The sequence below is a fragment of the Schistocerca gregaria genome, chromosome 4 (assembly GCF_023897955.1).
Source record: "Schistocerca gregaria isolate iqSchGreg1 chromosome 4, iqSchGreg1.2, whole genome shotgun sequence".
In the NCBI taxonomy this organism is placed as follows: Eukaryota; Metazoa; Arthropoda; class Insecta; order Orthoptera; family Acrididae; genus Schistocerca; species Schistocerca gregaria.
Window position 1 is genome coordinate 700850718 of NC_064923.1, and position 17620 is coordinate 700868337.

Sequence of the window (17620 nt, forward strand, 5' to 3'; positions counted from 1 at the left end):
CCATGGCAAAATTACATGAACTAAGGTATGAATTGTTTCCACACCTGCCTTATTCTCCTGATATGCCTCTGTCACTTTCATCTCTTCCCAATTTGATGGACAAAGATTCACTTCTAATGGAGATTCACTTGAAACGAAGAATTGATAGCCGGAGTTGACAATTATTTTGCAGGCCTGGAGAAAACTCATTTTCAAGATGGTATCAAGGCACTGGGACATCATTGGACTGAGTGCATTAATCTACAAAGAGACTACATTGAAAAATGAAAAAGGTTTGAGTGATGGTACTTTATTTCTATTCCATTCTGAGAACTTTTTGAATAACCCTTGTATTTGATTACATCAAGTGGTTTGAAGTTTAACTCATATCTGTAGGTAAACATGACAGCAGGCATGATACTTATTGTCTGTTTTATAGTACTAAAAGGAAATTTCGCAAGAGAAAACCATTAAATTATAAGATGACAGAAGAAATGGCTAGTAATTACCTTCAATATAAAATGATGAAGTCTATCAACAGATACATAGAAGAGAATCTGTCAGTACTGTTAGTTCCTTACTGATGATGATTACTAATGGAAGAAAGAGGAAGTATTTGGCGAAGGTTGGAAAGAATTGGCCGATTGTTGATACCTCTTTTCTAGCAAAATGCAAAACATGTATCTAAATCCTAATGGGGGTGCAAAGTCTGGAGGAGGAGGAGGAGGAGGAGACTAACATAGATTGAGTTCAGAATGGTAGCAGAAAAAAGTTGGTACTGTTTGGGGGCATCCAGATCACCCATGTGCCTAGCAGTGTGTGCTCAGCAAATGGCTACTGGGAAAAGAAAGTGAAAGATTTAGAGAAACCACTGATACAAACAAATAATTATGATTATATTAAAACGTATTGCTTATGTTGTCATTATTATTATTAAAATCCAACGCATCTGTGGTGCGTTAACTGTGGGTTGCATGTACTGAATCATGTGTGTGGGGGGTGGAGGGGGGGAGGGGAGTGCGGCGGTGCAATCTTACCCTCCCACACATCACCATTAAATCTCTCTGTCTCTGCAAAATTTTTGAAAGCTTTGAAAAGTGTAAAATATACAAAAGAAAACTTTTTACTTATCTTCATTTTCTTTTGTTGTTGGTTGCAGTTCTTGCACCTAGGGGGACATTTGTGAGGCTTAAATTTTGACTAGTGGTTTCCAGATGACTAGATAATGTTTTAAGATTTGCAGGTTTTACTCTTGGTTTATTCTTTATTTTATTTTTTTTATTTTTTTTATTTTTTTGTCACAGTTTTCAATATCCCACTGTCTTTACAATTTCCACTTCTACAACACCGCAAATTACATTGTAATTGACAAAATAAAAAATACGTTTGATTCCATCAGAGGCATGCCCACTACTACTTACAGTCCACAGTACTCACTATATTCCAAAGAGTTTACAAAGCAAAAGAGTTTACAAACTTTCTTCACAAGTGAAGAACCTTCACCAAGTTGTATCATTATTTTGTAAATAAATTTAATAGTTAGTGCTAGATTGTGCAATTAATAATATAAATTTTAAATATGCCAGATATTTTGTAATTTCAAATATTTGTAAAAGAAGAGTAGTTTTAGCTGTATGTACATATTGATTGTAACAAATTAATTTTTTTTTGACATTTCAGCTTGAAATGTAATGCATCGTATACAAAATCATATGAAATTCTTTCAGTTAAACAGCTGAGATAATTTTCATGTATACAAGAGTCAAAATACTTTTTGATATTGCCTACTTCTATAAATAAAAGATAATGTCAGAGGAGGGTGTCCCATTACAGGGTGGAGGTGAGGCAGCACCTGGAGATCCAATAGAAACCTGTGACCCCCTGCAAACCCTGATTTCATGCTGTATACATCAACAGACAGCCTCTGCAAACCACTGTGAAGTGAATGGAAGAAAACACTTAGCAAAGTACTGCATTTTAGAGTTTCTTGCTACTCCAGTCATGTATATAGTGTTGGATGAACGACTGCTTACATGTGTCATGTAAGGTGTAGTTAGTGTAATTGCTGAGGAATATCTCTAAATATCCAGAATTTTTGTAAGTAGGCTTTTGCAGAATAATTTGCATATTTCTTCAGGAGTCTGCCAATTTATGTGTTTCAACAATTTCAGTGACATTCTCCCATGAGTCAAATAAACTTGTGACAATTCATGCCACTTTTATTTGTGTACATTCAATATGTCTTGTCATTAATATTTAATGTGGGTTCCACACATTTGAGAAGTGTTCCAAGATGAGACACACAAATGATTTGCAAGCAGTCTCCTCTGTAAACTGAATTAATTTTCTCAATAGTCTTCCAGTGAACCAAAGTATTCCACCTGCCTTACCTGTGCATGAGCCTATGTGACCATTCAGTTTAATATCCCTACAAATTCTCACACCCATGTATTTGTATGACTTGACTGAATGGAACTGTGAATCATTGATTTTATTCTCATAGGACAATACAATTTATGAGGTATCTAGTTTTACTTTTCTGTATACTGAAAACAAGTTACTAATTGTTGCACCACTTTGAATCTTAGCCAAATGTGATTAAATATATCTGCATGTGTTTAGACTTTAATTCATTATAGACAAGTGCATAATCTGTGAAAAGTCAGAGATTGCTGTTAATATTGTGTTTCAGCTCATTAATAAACAAAATGAAAAACATTGGTTCCAACACACTTCCCTGGGGCATGCCTGAAGGTACACTCCTTTCAATGACTCATCATCCATGATAGTATACTGTACCCTCACTACCAATAAACCATCAATACAGTCAAAGTTTCTTTCATACTCCATACAACCATTTTTTTTAAAATAATTGTTGATGTGATACCATGTGAAATGTTTTTCAGAAGTCAAGGATTGCTGCATCTCCCTGATTGCCTTGATCCATAACTTTCAGGACATCTTGTGAGAGAAGTGCATGTTTTGTTTTGTTTGATCAATAGTTTCTGAAATCATGGTGGTTGGCATAGAGGTATTCATTCTGTCAGAAATACATCATTATAGTTTAGCTTAGAACATGTTCTAGGATTCTACAGCAGATGGATGTCAGTGAGTTAGGAAAACAGTTTGTGTGGGTCGACAGAGAGAGAATGGGGGAGGAGGGGTGATGGGTGGGGGTGGGGGTAGGGGTGGGGGTGGTGGGGGAACAAATCTCAGACTGTAAATTTAATATGGACAAACAAAGATTATTATTATTATTGTGTGGTTGCTAATGAAGAAACTGAATCTGATGATAGTGAGTAGATTTATTTAGGAAATGTTTCACCGTGTAAAGTATTAGAGATGCAGGAACCTTTTAGTAAAGTTTAAGTCTGCAAATATCACAGAGTTTGAAACTGTAATTGCAAAGATAATGATGAGCATTTGTGATCGGTAGAAGAAAGGGCCTCTCCCCATGAACCATGAACCTTGTCGATGGTGGGGAGGCTTGCGTGCCTCAATGATACAGATAGCCGTACCGTAGGTGCAACCACAATGGAGGGTTATCTGTTGAGAGACCAGACAAACGTGTGGTTCCTGAAGAGGGGCAGCAGCCTTTTCAGTAGTTTCAGGGGCAACAGTCTGGATGATTGACTGATCTGGCCTTGTAACACTAACCAAAACGGCCTTGCTGTTGTGGTACTGCGAACGGCTGAAAGCAAGGGGAAACTACAGCCATAATTTTTCTCGAGGGCATGCAGCTTTAGTGTATGGTTAAATGATGATGGTGTCCTCTTGGATAAAATATTCCGGAGGTAAAATAGTCCCCCATTCGGATCTACGGGCGGGGACTACTCAAGAGGACGTTGTTATCAGGAGAAAGAAAAATGGCATTCTACGGATCAGAGCATGGAATGTCAGATCCCTTAATCAGGCAGGTATGTTAGAAAATTTAAAAAGGGAAATGGATAGGTTAGAGTTAGATATAGTGGGAATTAGTGAAGTTTGGTGGCAGGAGTAACAAGACTTCTGGTCAGGTGAATACACGGTTATAAATACAAAATCAAATAGGGGTAATGCAGGAGTAGGTTTAATAATGAATAAAAAAAATAGGAGTGTCGGTAAGCTACTACAAACAACATAGTGAACGTATTATAGTGGACAAGATAGACACGAAGCCCATGCCTACTACTGTAGTACAAGTTTATATGCCAAATAGCTCTGCAGATGACGAAGAAATTGAAGAAATGTATGATGAGGTAAAAGAAATTTTTCAGGTAGTGAAGGGAGACGAAAATGTAATAGTCATTCAACAGTAGGAAAAGGGAGAGAAGGAAACATAGTAGGTGAATATGGATTGGGGCTAAGAAATGAAAGAGGAAGCCATCTGGTAGAATTTTGCACAGAGCATAACTTAATCATAGCTAACACTTGGTTCAAGAATCATAAAAGAAGTTGTATACATGGAAGAATCCTGGAGATACTAAAAGGTATCAGATAGATTATATAATGGTAAGACAGAGATTTAGGAACCAGGTTTTAAGTTGTAGGACATTTCCTGGGGCAGATGTGGACTCTGACCACAATCTATTGGTTATGATCTGTAGAGTAAAACTGAAGAAATTGCAAAAAGGTGGGAATTTAAGGAGATGGGACCTGGATAAACTGAAAGAACCAGAGGTTGTTCAGAGTTTCAGGGAGAGCATAAGGGAACAATTGACAGGAATGGGGGAAAGAAATACAGTAGAAGACGAATGGGTAGCTCTGAGGGATGAAGTAGTGAAGGCAGCAGAGGATCAAGTAGGTAAAAAGACAAGGGCTAGTAGAAATCCTTAGGTAACAGAAGAAATATTGGATTTAACTGATGAAAGGAGAAAATATAAAAATGCAGTAAATGAAGCAGGCAAAAAAGAATACAAACGTCTCAAAAATGAGATTGACTGGAAGTGCAAAATGGCTAAGCAAGGATGGCTGGAGGACAAATGTAAGGATGTAGAGCCTTATCTCACTAGGGGTAAGATAGATACAGCCTACAGGAAAATTAAAGAGACCTTTGGAGAAAAGAGAGCCACTGGTATGAATATCAAGAGCTCAGATGGAAACCCAGTTCTAAGCAAAGAGGGGAAAGCAGAAAGGTGGAAGGAGTATATAGAGGGTCTATACAAGGGCGATGTACTTGAGGACAATATTATGGAAATGGAAGAGGATGTAGATGAAGATGAAATGGGAGATACAATACTGCATGAAGAGTTTGACAGAGCACTGAAAGACCTGAGTCAAAACAAAGCCCCGGGAGTAGACAACATTCCATTAGAACTACTAACGGCCTAGGGAGAGCCAGTCCTGACAAAACTCTACCATCTGAGATGTACAAGACAGGTGAAATACCCTCACACTTCAGGAAGAATATAGTAATTCCAATCCCAAAGAAAGCAGGTGTTGACAGATGTGAAAATTACCGACTATCAGTTTAATAAGCCACAGCTGCAAAATACTAATGTGAATTATTTACAGACGAATGGAAAAACTGGTAGAATCCGACCTCAGGGAAGATCAGTTTGGATTCTGTAGAAATGTTGAAACACATGAGGCAATACTGACCCTACGACTTATCTTAGAAGAGAGATTAAGGAAAGGCAAACCTACGTTTGTAGCATTTGTAGACTTAGAGAAAGCTTTTGACAATGTTGACTGGAATACTCTCTTTCAAATTCTAAAGGTGGCATGGGTAAAATACAGGGAGCAAAAGGCTATTTACAATTTGCACAGAAACCGGATGGCAGTTATAAGAGTTGAGAGGCATAGAAGGGAAGCAGTGGTTGGGAAGGGAGTGAGACAGGGTTGTAGCCTCTCCCCGATGTTATTCAATCTGTATATTGAGCAAGCAGTAAAGGAAACAAAAGAAAAATTTGGAGTAGGTATTAAAATCCATGGAGAAGAAATAAAAGCTTTGAGGTTCGCTGATGACATTGTAATTCTGTCAAAGACAGCAAAGGACTTGGAAGAGCAATTGAACAGATTGGACATTGTCTTGAAAGGAGGATATAAGATGAACATCAACAAAAGTAAAACGAGGATAATGGAATGTAGTCGACTTAAGTTGGGTGATGCTGAGGGAATTAGATTAGGAAATGAGACACCTATTGTAGTAAAGGAGTTTTGCTATTTGGGGAGCAAAATAACTGATGATGGTCGAAGCAGAGAGGATATAAAATGTAGACTGGCAATGGCAAGGAAAGTGTTTCTGAAGAAGAGAAATTTGTTAACATCGAGTATAGATTTAAGTGTCAGGAAGTTGTTTCTGAAAGTATATGTATGGAGTGTAGCCATGTATGGAAGTGAAACATCGACGATAAATAGTTTTGACAAGAAGAGAAAAGCAGCTTTCGAAATGTGGTGCTACAGAAGAATGCTGAAGATAAGATGGGTAGATCACATAACTAATGGGGAGGTATTGAATAGGATTGGTGAGAAGAGAAGTTTGTGGCACAACATGACTAGAAGAAGGGATCGGTTGGTAGTACATGTCCTGAGGCACCAAGGGATCACAAATTTAGCATTGGAGGGCAGCATGGAGGGTAAAAATCGTAGATGGAGACCAAGAGATGAATACACTAAGCAGATTAAGAAGGATGTAGGTTGCAGTAGGTACCTGGAGATGAAGGAGCTTGCACAGGATAGATTAGCATGGAGAGCTGCATCAACCCAGTCTCAGGACTGAAGACCACAACAACAACAGAGGGAAGGGAGATAAAAATGAATATTTGATCTTATTTCGGGGCTATGAGAAAGTTGTCACAATAACACACATAAGCTATAAACAAACAAAACAAAATGAACAGCTTCACTGCTTAATATTTATGTATGTTATACATCTACAATAATGATTGAGGGTGTTTGTTTACTTGCTACTACTTTCTAATATTTACATTGCACTGGTGACTATCACAGGATAACAGTTACAAAAATGCTGTAAGAAAAAATTGTCTTTTTACAGTGAATATTGTTATTCTTCATTGTGCTTACAAGGGCTTTCTGCATCTATGTTTATGCTGATACTCTGCAAACCACTGTGAAGTGTATGCACTTGCATGAAGAGCATGAGAAAATTTCTTGTTTACACACCTCTCTACATGTTGTGATTAGTTTAATCTTATTTTTTGCAATTGCTGTGGGACCAGTAAGTAGGAGACTGCAGGATATTTGTTGATTATTTACTTAAACCTGTGGCAGGTGAACTGAAGACAACTGCGCCAGTAGGTGCGTGTGGCACTCAGTGCTGCCTAACATCAAATATCATTTAAGTGACAACTTTTTTAGTTGTCTGGTAGAATTTATAGAAGGGGTTTTGTGCTACAGATAAGGTCATTATAACCACTGATTTCAGTGCTGTTATATCCTTTTATTAAAGCAAGTCTTTAAAAAATGTATAGTGAGAAATGGATACCTTTTTAGAATAAAGAACAAGACAGCAAGTTCAGAAAAAAACATCATGAGCACATAGCACAAATCACACACTGTGTTCCTCTGGAGAAGCCCTGCAGTCATTACAAGTCACAATAATGTGGCTGGGTGGCTTGCAAACAAATCTTTTGCAACTGTTGCGAGTCACAGTAATTTTGTCTTTTTTTTTTTTTTACCACCACAAAGATAGCAGCTTCCGCACTTTCTAACAACCTCTTCATTACTTACGGGGACTGACCAATAGGGTGACAGAAATCCTTGGATGCCTCTTGGTTAAGTAAAGAGTTGAGCCCTTTCTTTCAATTGGCTCTCTGTTAGAGCCAAGGAAAGGTTTGTGAGGCATGTTCTTTTTGTTAAACTTTTATTTGGATTATTGGTGAAGAACAGCACTTAGGAATAATTCCATCAATATCAAAATACCAGAGAAACAAGACCAAGGACCACCTTCTTGTTGTCCTCTGAGTCAAGTAGGAACTACACATGTAATAAACAGTATGTACACCACATTTTGTTGCATTGTAGTCCATATTTACAACAGATTTTCCTGCAGAAGTGCCTATTTCATCAGTTTCATGCATTGATTGTAGAAAACACACAGGCTTGTTTCTTTTTGTTTGACACAAAACAACGCAGAAGTCATCTTGAAATCTGAAAAGACAGTTTCCAGTTTCTCGCGACCTGTGTGGCAAAGATTCCAGATGGATTTCCTTCTTGTTCTTTTTCAGTGTCCCTATGAAGGTTAGCCCAATTTCTAGAAGATACTGTCCTAAAGGATAACTACTGTAATATTTGTCTGTAGTTGCAGTCCTGTGAGTGCCCTTGATTGGTTCAACTTATCTCTTCACACTATCCATAGGCTGGGTAGATGCAAGATATGGTCCAAGATTCTGTCTCCTGTAGTTACAAGTGTAAAATGTCTTGCTATTGCACAATATGTTCAACATCTAACCATTCTTGGCAGGTTTATTGGGCATGTACTGCACAAGGTTCACAAAAACAAACAAGCTTTTCATCTAAGGTTGTGAACTCTCTTGGGCTGTAGTTATTTCTGCAGTTGTTCAAAAATTCAGAATGGAGATCGTGGATGGTAACAATTTTATGAATTGCAAGTTGCTCTTTTCTCGTTGGAGTATCATCAAATGTCAGTGACCAGAGCAAGAATGGAAAAGCGCTTGTAGCTAAATGCTGCCCTGATAATAAGCATTCCCATGCCATTTGATGCTCAGAGCTCTGATACCTTTTTAGACCTACATCCTCCTTTTTGTACAGCAATGAGAAACAATGCCATTATTTCAGAAGCAGAAGTATTTCTGCAGTCTCTGTCCCTCACATAATTCCCAGATGATCTCTTGTTATTTATACACTCCTGGAAATTGAAATAAGAACACCGTGAATTCATTGTCCCAGGAAGGGGAAACTTTATTGACACATTCCTGGGGTCAGATACATCACATGATCACACTGACAGAACCACAGGCACATAGACACAGGCAACAGAGCATGCACAATGTCGGCAGTAGTACAGTGTATATCCACCTTTCGCAGCAATGCAGGCTGCTATTCTCCCATGGAGACGATCGTAGAGATGCTGGATGTAGTCCTGTGGAACGGCTTGCCATGCCATTTCCACCTGGCGCCTCAGTTGGACCAGCGTTCGTGCTGGACGTGCAGACCGCGTGAGACGACGCTTCATCCAGTCCCAAACATGTTCAATGGGGGACAGATCCAGAGATCTTGCTGGCCAGGGTAGTTGACTTACACCTTCTAGAGCACGTTGGTTGGCACGGGATACATGCGGACGTGCATTGTCCTGTTGGAACAGCAAGTTCCCTTGCCGGTCTAGGAATGGTAGAACGATGGGTTCGATGACAGTTTGGATGTACCGTGCACTATTCAGTGTCCCCTCGACGATCACCAGAGGTGTACGGCCAGTGTAGGAGATCGCTCCCCACACCATGATGCCGGGTGTTGGCCCTGTGTGCCTCGGTCGTATCAGTCCTGATTGTGTCACTCACCTGCACGGCGCCAAACACGCATACGACCATCATTGGCACCAAGGCAAAAGCGACTCTCATCGCTGAAGACGACACGTCTCCATTCGTCCCTCCATTCACACCTGTCGCGACGACACTGGAGGCGGGCTGCACGATGTTGGAGCGTGAGCGGAAGACGGCCTAACGGTGTGCGGGACCACAGCCCAGCTTCATGGAGACGGTTGCGAATGGTCCTCGCCGATACCCCAGGAGCAACAGTGTCCCTAACTTGCTGGGAAGTGGCGGTGCGGTCCCCTACGCCACTGCGTAGGATCCTACGGTCTTGGCGTGCATCCGTGCGTTGCTGCGGTCCGGTCCCAGGTCGACAGGCACGTGCACCTTCCGCCGACTACTGGCAACAACATCGATGTGCTGTGGAGACCTCACGCCCCACGTGTTGAGCAATTCGGCGGTACGTCCACCCGGCCTCCCGCATGCCCACTCTACCCCCCCACTCAAAGTCCGTCAGCTGCACATACGGTTCACGTCCACACTGTCTTGGCATGCTACCAGTGTTAAAGACTGCGATGGAGCTCCATATGCCACGGCAAACTGGCTGACACTGACGGCGGCGGTGCACAAATGCTGCGCAGCTAGCGCCATTTGACGGCCAACTGGTGTGTCCGCTGTGCCGTGCGTCTGATCATTGCTCGTACAGCCCTATCGCAGTGTCCGGTGCAAGTATGGTGGGTCTGACACACCGGTGTCAATGTGTTCTTTTTTCCATTTCCAGGAGTGTATATCTATCGGAGATCACAACAAGACAATCAATTATCTCAGGGCTAAAAAATTTGAGAAAACTTTCAGTTTTAGTTCCTGAAGCAATGCATTTTTGGCCAGGTAAGACCTTGATTATATTCTTACATTTTGTTTTATCCACCACTAACAGATTATTTATCCATAAAGTTTCCTTGTCCTTACCAATATAAAAATGGCACTCATCACTTGGTAATTCATTCACTTCATTCCCACCATTGTATGATTGCTCAGATTCACTGGAATAATCTGCAGCCTCAGTTACTTCTGCTTCATCATCGCTGTCAATGAAATCAGCATAATCCTCTTTATCAGATAATTCCAGAAGAAGGCAGTCAGTTTCATCAGGTGTCAATCCTCTTCACATTCAAACCTTCAAGACAGTAGGAAAAGTATAATACTAATCTTCAGTAATTAAATAATCATTTGCTTGAAATGTTTTTGTAAAATATAGAGTCAGATCTTCAAAACATTCAGTACAAATTTCACCACATTCACTTACATTACCAGGTGCATTATGTATGCAGTGCCACCTCAGTGTAGTTGTCTACTTTGCAGATCAGTCACAGCTATTGTGAAGGATTATATAATGCGTCAATAGTGAAACTTGTCATAAATGCATATCTAGTGCCTTTGTTGTGCACTTTGTGAACTAACTTATTAGAGAAAGAAAACTGAATTTGCAGCACTGTATGCTACCATGCACCCACTGCAGGATTAATACTGATACAGGAAACATTGTAAATGGGGATTCACAGGTAAGCTGGACTTTGTCTTCAATTATCTGCCAATTCAGGTGTTTTGGCATTTCATGATGCTCCCCATTAGTCAAACAAACATGCTGCCCTTCTTTGCATGCATTCAATATCTCCTGTTAGTCCTATTTGGTATGGCTTCCACACACTTGAATAATGGTCTCCCATGAGATGCTCGAGTGTTTTATAACTAGTCTCCCTTTTGGACTGATTACATTTTCCCAGTACCCTGCCACTGAACTGAAATATGCACCCATTTTACCTATGGCTGACCGTATGTGATCATTCCATTTCATACCCCCAACAATTGGTTACTACACCCTGGTGTTTATAGGAATTGACCGATTCCATTTATGGATTGCTGTTAATGCAGTGCAGGGTATGCATTTTCTGAATTTTGTGAATTGTGTGATTTTGTGTTTATGAACATTTAAAAGGAGTTGCCAATCCTTACATCAGTTTAAAATCTTATCAAGATTTGACTCAGCATTGATCAGTCTTTTCTTCTTCATTTTGAGTAACATGAGTGACAATTGTCCCAACATGCTTCCCTGGGGCATGTCTGGAATTACTTTTAAATCAATCGCTGTCTCCTGATGCAAGATAACATGCTGCCACCTCTGTACCAAAAACTTCTCAAATGAGTTGCAAATTATGTTTGATACCCAGTAAATAAGCATTGATGCTGTGCTGCTCAGATACATTTTAGAACTCAATAAATACTGTATTCATCTGATGGCATTGATCCATTATTATTGGGATGTCATGTGAGAAAAGTTTTTTGTACTTAGATAATTGATTGCTCTAACTGTTACCTGTTCACTGACACCAGTCTCTATGTGGACACCCTCCATTAGGTCTTCTGTATTTTGTCATTAATGGGCTTCCCAATCATTTATTCTGAGTGATGGCTGTATGTGATTAGGTAATGTGTATATCAGTGAACTGAGTTTTTCTCTAAAGCTTGGGTTAGGGAAGGATTGGGAAGGAAATCGACCATGCCCTGTTAAAGGAACCATCCCGGCATTTGCCTGAAATATTTTATGGAAATCACGGAAAACCAAAATCAGGATGGCCGGAGACGGGATTGAACCGTCGTCCTCCCGAATGTGAGTCCAGTGCGCTAACCACTTCACCACCTCGCTCGGTTGTAAAACTTGCAGGTCTAGCACTATTGGAAGAAAGGATATTCTGTAGACGTGGCTTTGACACAGCCTGGGGGATGTTTCCAGAATGAAATTTTCACCCTGCACTGGAGTTTGCACTGATCTGAAACTTCACGGCAGATTAAATCTGTGTGGAGGACCAAGACTCAAACTTGGGACCCTTACCTTTTGTGGGCAAATGCTCTAGCTCTGCATTCTGTTGTATGCAATTCATTGGAATGATCCCAGTATGAACTCAGCTCCCAGACAACAGGCATCATTTGTTCCTATGTGCAACACAATTTGCAACTGGCTGCACCCTGTTCCCTTAGTGGCTGCCAGGACAGCTTGTTTAAATTGTTGTGTGAGGCTGCCTAGTCATACATTTGTAGTGTATGGGTGATCCTTCCCTTCCTTTTTTGTCATTTCCCAAAATGAGTTAATAGTCATATATGAACAGCAGAAGAGTAAATGTACTGGAAAAAAAGGAAATTTATGTAAATAATAGATCTAGCACTTATTAATTGATTCATCATCAACTACTTAAACACACTTGAATAAAGAGTACATTTGATTGTTATTATTAAAAAAGCATCCAGATGCAGTTTCAAAAGTTCTCTCTATCTGCTGTCTTTTCTCTTGCTTCATTCCACATAACTGAACAATCTCTTCCTTAATAGGGGTTACACAATATAATAAATTAGGTGAAATTCACAGACTGCTTTTTAGAGCTATCATGAGTATGTATTCTTAGAGCAACCACCATCTAACATTCTAGGTATAGCTAGATGAACTCTTTAGAACTACTTGACTAACACAAAATTATAAATTGTTTGAATGAGTGAAATCTGGTACGAATATTCATGTGAATGTTCAAAGGGAAAAAATGGAATGAGAGTTTAATGTGAATGATAAAGAAAGTAGTACTACATTTTGCAGGAAAAGGCAGCCTTTACAAAACTCCAGCCTATCCCTATGCAAAATCTCATTCAAGAATGTTACTTTCCATCAAGAAGATATGTTAACTTGCAGCCAGGCACAATTAAGACACTTACACAAAGCTTTCAGAATGGGAAGGGATAGTAGTGTACAGTTGGGGGGCGGGGGTAGAGGAACACTGCCAGGTAGAGTGTGCAGGGACTAGAATGTCAACAGGTGCAGTGTCAGGAGGTTGTGGGGCTGGGAGATAGGTAAAAAAACGAGAGAAAAGGAGTAGGGAAAGATGAGTGGGTATTTTGGCAGAGGGCAGCAAACAAAGAGGCTGGGAGGCAAGAATGAAGAGGAGACAATAGGACAGATTGGGTGGAAACTATTGAGTGGAGGGTGTGGAGACAGTATATTTTACCATAGGTTGAGGCTGGGATAATTATGGAAACAGAGAATGTGCTGTAGGAAAACTCCCATGTGCACAGTTCAAAAAAGCTGTTGGGCACTCATGCAATTACAAAGAGTCTCACGATTGTTTTGTCAAGTAATCTTTTCCAGCAAGTCAACTTTTACAAACATGGCAACATTAATCATCACAACTTCCATTATTGGTGGGTGGAAAACCCATAGTGTATACATGAAGTTGATCATCAGTGTCCTTGGTCTGTTAAAATTTGATGCAGTATCATAGGCGACAAACTAATCAGCCACTTATTTTGTTAGAGTACTTTGAGCAGAGAAAAATGTCATCAGATATCACAAGATGAGCTACTGATTGTGTTGGAAGATGTATCCCTCATAGTGTGACAGAACATATGGTTTTGGAGATAAGAACAATCTTTAAGTCACAATTTCAATTGTTACTGAATCAATGGAGGTGGTCTGTAAAGCTGCCTGCCAGATCACCTGACCTTATATCAATGGATTTTTTCCTATAGTGTTATCTTAAGGCAAAGTGCATACAAAAGTATTAAAGGTGCAAACAATGTTGACACTCGGCACAGTGTTTGATGGGAGTGACCGTACATGGAAAATTCCATTATGGTCGCTCCCAGCAGCCACCGCGCCGAGTGTCAACTTTGTTAGTGGATACGATACAACTACAAGACAGAACATGAGAGAGTGTATCAGAAATGTTTACACAAATATTACACCAGATATGTCCATAAGTTGCGTACATGAATCTGAAGCATGAATTAACAAATTTATTGAACTGGAAGATCATCAGTTTGAGCATTTGTTGTGATTTAAAGTAATGGTGGGAGGCATGGAACTCACCAAAATCAGGCACCCCACTGTTGAGAGGCAAGGGGACTCTTGAAATCAAGCACCCCAATGGTGAGAGATAAGAGGGCCACCAAAATCAAGCACCATAATGGGAACAGAAAACTATTGTGTCAGCATCGTTGTTCCTGGATCACACTAAAAGTAGTTTATTAACCAGACATTTAAATGTCAAGCTGTAAAAGTTTTACTGTACAATCAAATTTTGAAATAAAATATCACCCACTTAGAACAAAAACGTTTCAATTTTATTGCAAATGTTGTATAGTATCAAATGCGTTGGTTTGTAATTGCAGTAACAGAAAAAACGGAACATTTCAACTACAGTGCCATCTACCATGAATTGAAAAAAAATGTTTAGGTTAAAACATGTAGTTTTTGGCATAGACTCTGAACTTGCACTAAAATGGGGTTCCAATTTGAAAGTAAAAAATTTACTCACCCCATGGAGGAGGGGGTTGGATTGGGGAAGGGGGGGGGGGGGGTAGTTCTTACACAAATAGATGTCCTCTTTGAAAATATTAACTTCTCACCTAGAACATTTTTTGCACAATGTATGTTTTTTTTATTTATTTAGTTGTTCCAAGTTAAAACAAACATCCTGTACACATCAGTTCACTGGCATCATACACAGTTCTTTAACCTATTCACAGGGAATATGCTCAAACAGTCTCTCATGCTAAAATCACTGGGAAAGATACTCCACCAGTCTATTATACACTAATACAACCACAATATGAAATTTTGGATGATACAATGCTATTGACTTTCATTCTCCATTGATAGTGCATCTTTATGTTTTCTATGTGATGAAGCCCAAAATATTTTTCACCATTAATCTTCTCCTACTCGACATTATTTGGATGTGCTGCTTTTTTAATCATAAATGGTCCCAAGTAATAATGCTGAAGTTTCTTGATTTCATTCTTTGTCCTCAAAGATTTGAGAAGCGCTTAAATCAGCACAAAATCTTCAACTTTATGTACCATGAATTTCATTAAAATGTGATGTTTAAATTTTCTAGCTGGTTCCTTCTTCTCCAACTACTGTAATGCTACTTTCTGTCATTTCTGGGCAGTCAGCTTGTTTCACAGCAGAAAGTCACTGATTTTGTCAGGAATACTATCAGACATTTTGCTACCTTCATGAGATAAACAATTCATTGCTTATGTCTCATCCTGCAGTATGTTCAGAATCTCAGAATGATCTTCCTATCTCTCACATGATACAATTAGCAGGATGAGACACTGGGTTATAGAAACAGCAATGTGATTTATCTTCTCTTCTTCTACAAATGAATTCCACATGCTAGAGTGAAATTGCTGTCTGTTATCTGACAAGATATCTGGGGCCAAATAGTATTCTCAAAATAATCTTCCTGTAGTTGTTTAAGAAAACTCTTACTGTATGTTTTTCTCAGTGGAAAGAAGAAACACCTCTTGGAAGTAATCCCGCTTCTACTGATGTCTGTGAGAAATTTTCATGAGATTTAGGGTGCAGGCCAAAAATATACAAAGCAATGATTTTGCCTATTGTTTGTAGGAAAAATACACATTAATCCTTTATGTTGTGTTGTAGATACCTTGGTACACTGACATAAATTACATCACCCCCAAGACATGTTATCAAAGATCACTTGTCCATCCTCTTTCAGAGTACTGCAGTGTGATGTCGGATTCTTACCAGATAGGATTAATGGAGTACATTGTGAAAGTTCAAAGAAAGGCAGCATGTTTTGTATTACTGAGAAATAGTGGAGAGAATATCACAGACATGATGCAGGATTTGTGATGGAAATCATTAAAACAAAGTTTTTTTTTTTTTTGTTGTAGTGAAGTCTTCTCATGAAATTTCATTCCCAAACTTTCTCCCCTAAATGTGAAAATATTTTGTTGATGCCAACGTACATAGGTAGATACAATTATCATAACAAAATAACAGAAATTGGAGCTTGCACAGAAAGATATAGGTGTTCTTTTTATCTGCACACTATTCGAGAGTGGAATAATGGAGAATTAGTCTGAAGGTGGTTCAATGAAGTGTCATTTGCAAAGTAGCCATGTAGATGTATATGTTATTGTAAATAGATCCTTAGTCCAAAATATGCAGAAATGGGGTGTATGTTTAATCAGATTGTCAGTAGTATGTTTTGATGTGTGACGTCTCAATGATTCTGAGTTTATCTGTTGTCTGGTTAGTGCACCAAATGAATGTTGACAAATTCCAAAGGCAGCCTTGCAGTAGAAACATTTTCTGATGGTAAAGCACCTCATACTTATACATATGCCATAACTGAACCAAAGAGCTATATTGAAAATAGCTCTCAGGATATTGATTACTATCATTTTTTTAAATTTGGTTGTGTAATATCCATTCATGAAATTTTTTATTAATGATTTATAGATGAACCATTGCTAACTGTCATAACTGATTGTTTAAAATAGTTGTTTTATCACAATATTTAAGTATGGAAGCCTTGAAGCACCATAATATTTATCTTATGTTACAGGTCCAACTGTGCAACATGAGCTGAGTGGTTCATTAAATCCTATAAAAACTCTCTTCCCAAAAGTACTTAATGTCAACACAGGAGAAATGTGGACTGTTTTGTATGGTGAACATAAGGAAGAAAGTGGAGGCCTTTTGCTATAATGTGGACAATAACACACACTGCGGCACCAAGCAGCTCTCTCTCACTTAATGAACTATCAAGTGCACAAGTTACTCTTGCACTAAAATTATAAAATGCACAAACCACCAACAAGTGTTGTGCACAAAATATATTTTACATAATTGTATGTATGTGTGTGTGTATATAAAAAAATATATTAATATGAGTAATGTGGACCAAATAACAATATATTTCTAACATTAGATGTTATTTTTAGAGTTCAAAAGCTGTCAACACTAAACACAAAATATTTAGCTCAGAGTAACCAGAAAATGTGTTTTTGAAATACATTTAACTGTGTTAACTCTGTAAGATGATGACATGAATATATTCAAGCTTTTATATCAATATTTATTTTGATAACTGCCTTAACTGTGTTTAGATTTCTTTTGTTGAAGGAAAAGGAGTATGTGTCCTGAGAAAATAAACAGCTCTGTTGATAACCATAGCATAACATGTCTAGCAGTTTCACAGTGGATAAATATTTTATTAACTGAAAATGTTAGAGAAAAGGTTGATTCACAGCCTGTGCTGGCTTAACATAGAATAATTTTATCAATGGTAGCCAGAATACTACAATATCATTAAATGTGGATCCTCATTTTATCATAATCAATACACCTGTTT

The 17620-nt window shown here is 38.8% G+C and overlaps 1 protein-coding gene across 1 annotated transcript in view; it reads left to right on the top strand.

Moving 5' to 3' along the window:
* The window catches only part of LOC126268131 (uncharacterized), a 1167451-nt gene extending 1150110 nt beyond the window's left edge, over positions 1-17341 (top strand). Inside the window, exon 8 of the mRNA XM_049973661.1 lies at positions 16832-17341. The gene's annotated coding sequence lies outside the window, so the exon portion shown is untranslated. The remainder of the gene's footprint in view (positions 1-16831) is intronic.
* The last annotated feature ends 279 nt before the right edge of the window (positions 17342-17620 follow it).